Below are 5,681 nucleotides of genomic sequence, written 5' to 3'. Positions count from 1 at the left end.
AAAAGCCATCGAAGAACTGCAAAGCTTGGGTTCCAAAAAATGAAAATACCCAAAAATTACAGAGGAATGTAAACTCTTACCGCGACAGCTCATACTGCCGCGGTAATCTATTCGACCGCGGCAGTCCGAGCTGCCGCGGCACTTTGTTCAACCGCGACAGTGAAGACTGCCGCGGCACTTCATGTGGTCGTGATGTTCATCAGCGTCGCAAAACCACATCTGCAGTTCCATCGACACCCAATCCTGGTCCTTCTACTGCAACAGTGTCTACTTCATCACCTGTGAAACCCTGGGTTAGCCCAGATTTGTTAAAATTCAAGATCACTATGGCGGATCGCCTCGGTCCTTCGGCTGATGATCGAGGCAAAACCCCAGTTAAAGAAGATCCAAGTCCAGCGAACAAACCCTTAGTGGTTTCCTATACAGGGGGTCGTAAACACCCTCCTGTCAGAACTGCACAAGTCCAAAACGAGAGAATACCAGTTCACTCTCGTTTAGGACCTCTGAAAACTCCACACCCGCAAGGGGGTGGATTTAAAAATTTAATTTTGGATCTCCCAGAGGCGACGACCAGTCGTCCTGTGCATGCTAACAAAGTTCAAAGGCAAAAGATAGGTTGCTCAAATCACAATAATGATGAGCTGTACTATCAAAAAGATAACTCAAGAAAGAGAGTTGTCAGAGAAAACGAGTCTCATTGCGCTTGCGGGAGACTCATTAAAGCAGTGTTGACAGAATGCGGATGCTCTAAGAATAATTCAACAAGAGTCTCCGTATTTCAAAGATTGTCCAATGAAGCGTCAAGACCCAAAACAAGACGTTTCAACAAAAAGAAATCTGTAATCCGACAAGATGAGCTTCCTGAGGTCACTATCAACATGACCAATAAAGGAAAGCAAAAGTCAGTTAACTACGACCCTGATTTCTCTCCGGGAGGGAGAGTTGAGCGGGGTCTTTCTCAAAGGATGGCGCGGTTACAAAGAAGAGCCAACTTACGTCGAGATTACAGGAGAATGCACGAGGGTTTATCTTCAGATGAAGAATTGTCGGATACTTGTTCCGCTATTGCATCGGACGATACTGCGTCCAGTGTTGGACGAGTCAGGGAATCGTTCGCAATCACGCCGGATCAATTGGCTCACATGCTGCAGGAAGCGTTGGCTAAACAACGCGAGGAAATCAGAGCTGAGTTCAAAACCGAAATGGAGTTGACTATGCAGCAGATGCGAGACTTGCAGGTTCAGCAACACCAACCGGAGTCGAGCCAGAAGGCGGAATCCAGCCGGCGTAATGAAGAGGATGAGACAATATTTGAAGATCCTCCTCCAGATAAAGACAACTCCGGAAGCGATCCGACCAAGTCAGCCACTCAACCTCCACAGATCTATTTGAAGAAAAGCGAGGAAGAGGACAAGAAGATGCACGATCTTGAGAGCAAAGTCAACGCTTTGATGACGGCTCAAGAAGTGAAGAAAACGGGCATCCCATACCCGTACCCGAGGGAGTGGGACCTGATTCCTTATCCCCAGAAATTTAATTTGATTAACTTTACTCCTTTTGATGGCAGGGGTTCACCAACTCAGCACTTGATCTATTTCAAGTCGCATCTCGGCGCAATATCTGGGAACGAAGCCCTGATGGTCCGGTCATTCGTAGGAACCCTTCGCGGGCCTGCCTTCGATTGGTACCGACGCCTTAAGCCTGGGAGTATCACTAGCTGGGCAGACATGGAAGAGTTATTCCCAGAACTTTAATCCTCGAGGCAGAGGAAGAGGGTCCGTGGCAGCTGTTTATGCCCATCAAACGTCACAACAGCCGCCGCAACAACAACCGCAGCAGTCATCCTTCCAACTGGCGCCAAATCAGAATCAGCAGCCCCCTAGGCAGCCCAAGACTTCTGAGCCTAGATTTCCGAAGGAATACTCTTTCAAAGATGATGAAGTTCCAGTCATCTTCAAATACTTGTTAGAGAATAACAAGATCAAGCTTCCACCGGTCACAAACCAAGAAGAAGCAATGAAGATTAATGACCCGAAGTATTGTGCCTATCACAGGAGAGTTCACCATCCCACCAAAACATGTTATGTATTAAAAGACAAGATACAAACGTTAATTGATGTTGGTATTGTGACGCCGAAGCCAAAGGAGAAGAAAGTAGGCGCAAACGCAGTCTCAATTGCCGAAGCCAAAGGAGAAGAAAGTAGGCGCAAACGCAGTCTCAATTAGCTTCGGATCGGTTCCTTTGTCTTGGTTTCAAGCCGAGCCAGTATGAAAGGTCAAAGTGCAAACCATCAACGATAACCCCCATGGACAGCGTCAAAAAGGGCTTGTATCTCACACAACCCCCAACGGCGAAATCCTTTGGGTTCATCCGGATTTGCTTGAAGATGAACAGTGGACAACATCCACGTCGAAGAAGAAGTCAAAAGGCAAGGGAAAAGAAAAGTCCTGTTATGGAGCCTCGGCGATTCCTGAGAAGAACGATGAGGAGATAGCAGCCTTATCACTTTCTGATGGAGAACAAGAAGTTTTCGCTACAAGAAGTGGGAATGAGTACCATTACAAATATCCTGAGACTTCTAACCCAAATGCTACAACTCTAAAGGAGCTGGGGATAGTTACAACTCCTCCAGTAGCTGTTGAAAAGCCGCAACAACCGGCTAAACAAAAAGAGAAAGAACCCCAACATAAAGAGGTTCAAATTCCGAAGCGGTCTCGTTTCAGCCGACCGATTGGACGAGATAAACCGGAAAGCTCGAACGCACCATATCGTTTCGATGTTATGGCTCAGCTAGCCAATATCCCAGCAAGGATCACACTATACGAGTTGTTGCGCCTCTCGAAAGAAACCATAAAAGCCTTACAAGAAGCTTTGGCTGATTCTGAAGTATTCCTCACTCAGATCAAGCCAACTCCTGAAAAGCCAGAGTCATCAGTGCAACAAAAGAAGACATGCAAGTCAGGAATTCAAAGCATGATAGACCGTTATATTTTACTGGATATATCGGTTCGAGCATGGTTAACCGGATCCAAGTCGATCCGGGTTCCGCTGTTAGTATCATGCCACTTCGTTTGATGTACCACCTCGGAATTCCCGCCAGCAAGTTAGCCTCCACTGGAACGGTTATCTATGGTTTCAACACAAGCGGATCACGACTGTTGGGAAAAATCCGGGTGAAGTGTCAACTCGGAGATCTGAAGTCTGAAGTCTGAAGTCACCTGCTATGTGATCGATGAGGAGACTTCTTATAACTTACTGTTGGGTCGCCCATGGATCCACGGTAATCTTATAGTTCCCTCCACCCTCCATCAGTATTTGAAGTATGTCGACACTAATGAGGAGGTCAAGACGGTGGTCACGGATAAGCAACCATTCAAGGGGTTAGAAAATTATTTTACTGACTCCCTTCTTTATGGTGCTGAGTCCGATACTGAACCATCGGCCCATGGCACGGACAGCGGAGAAGAAGCTGATACCGAAGCTGGGCTTGATTATAGTGAAGGTCTTGTACTAAATGACATTGAACCTCTTGTAATCGATCTTGACGGTGATGAATCGTCGGACGAAAGTTGTAACTGGCAACTTGCCGATGAGATAATAAAGGATGATTTAGAGTATTCGCCTTGTCTTGATAATGTGATGCAGAAATTGTATGACGATCCTAGTCTACACATGCCACTTCGCTCGTCTTGCACGACGATAAAATATCTTCAAAATCCAGTTGGAACAACTGTGATTCTACCCGCAAAGACAGGGGGTGAAAAAGAAATAATCTTTGGAAAAGGGCAGATCATTTCTTAGATAGTAATTCGGATGAAGAAAAACCCGGGCGACACTTCTCTCGGTATAGTTCTCAAGCGAATGATTATATGATGAGTCGAGGCTATGACCTTTCACTTGGTGAAGGCCTTTATTTTGGTCAAGGTATTAGGGTTCCACCCCGTCCTGCCTATGTACCAAAAGGAAAGCCAGATAATTATTACAGTCGTAATAGGGGTCTGGGTTATGCTTCATCATCCGATGACGATTATGGCCAACAGATCATTAATCAATTAATAGATAGGAGCGGACATTCATCCGACACCTCGAATTGGGATTCTGATGTGAGCATTGGAGAAAAGTTCAAAAGTCTCATGTCAAACATGGCAACAGTTGATCCTGCTACAACAGAAGAAGACGATCAGTTGCCCACTTGGGAAGATCCTTGGATACACTACATGAATATCCAATACGGTGATCGATTTGAGCAAAGAGAACCTCCTACCGAAGATAAAGTAGTCCAAGTTAATATGGGTGACGAAATTAATCCGAAACCTATATTTATTAGTGATGATCTTCCACCGGATGAGAAAGAGGAACTAATCGCCCTCATTCGAGAATATATCGACGTATTCGCTTGGAGTTACGAAGATATGCCGGGACTCGACCCAGACGTAGCAATGCATAGCCTTAATATAAAATCGGATGCTAAACATGTCAAACAACAACAAAGACGGTTTCGTCCGCAAATTATGGAGGCGATAGAAGCTGAAGTCAAGAAGCTAATTGATTCGGGATTTGTCAGAGAAGAACAACATCCTGAATGGTTGGCCAATATCGTTCCAGTCCTAAAAAAGAACGGAAAAATCAGAATCTGCATTGACTTCAGAGATCTGAATACGGCCTCGTCATCATTGACAATACATGCGGGTTCGAGAGAATGTCATTCATGGATGGATTTTCTGGGTATAATCAAATCAAGATGCACCCGGATGATGAAAAGCATACAGCATTCAGAACACCCCTTGGTGTCTTCTGTTATACTGTTATGCCATTTGGCTTGAAGAATGCCGGTGCTACATACCAGCGAGCAATGACAAAGATCTTTCAAGAGCACCTCCGGAAGACTGTCGAATGCTACGTTGATGACCTGGTTGTTAAGAGTCGTGATAAAAACGACCACATTAACGATCTGAAGACAATGTTCGAGCTTATGAGAACTCATCAGCTGAAAATGAACCCGACTAAATCCTTCCTTGGAATGTCCAGCGGTAAATTCCTCGGGTTTGTCGTCACCACAAAAGGTATTCATATTGATCCTGATAAGGTGAAGGCAATACACGAGCTACAACCCCCGAGAAATCTTAAAGAACTCAGAGGGTTGCAAGGTCGATTGGCATACATCCGTCGGTTTATATCAAATCTGTCTGGAAAATGTCAACCGTTCTCTAAACTCGCGAAGAAAGGCGTGTCGTTCGTTTGGGATGAAGCATGCCAAAAGGCATTCGAAGATATTAAGAAATATCTGGCGAATCCACCTATTCTCGTTGCACCAAAATCGGGCAGACCGTTTTTGATTTATGTCAAAGCGACGAGCCATTCGTTAAGTGCATTACTTGCACAAGACGACGATAACGGTCACGAGCAAGCTGTGTATTATCTGAGTCGTACATTGGTAGGAGCTGAGTCTCGTTATCCGATGATTGAGAAGGAATGCCTCGCTTTGGTATTCGCGATTCAGAAAATACGACATTATTTAGTCGGACAGACGATTTATGTCATTTCTAACATAAATCCCATCCGAGTGTTCATGACCCAACCGGCTTCCATGAATTGGTGGTTGGCTAGATGAGCTTTACTCCTATCACAATATGACTTGTACTTCAAGCAACAGAAATCTGTTAAAGGACGAGCTATTTGC

The sequence above is a fragment of the Asparagus officinalis genome, chromosome 5, assembly GCF_001876935.1.
Source record: "Asparagus officinalis chromosome 5, Aspof.V1, whole genome shotgun sequence".
Lineage (NCBI taxonomy): Eukaryota > Viridiplantae > Streptophyta > Magnoliopsida > Asparagales > Asparagaceae > Asparagus > Asparagus officinalis.
This window is presented reverse-complemented; position numbering follows the sequence as displayed.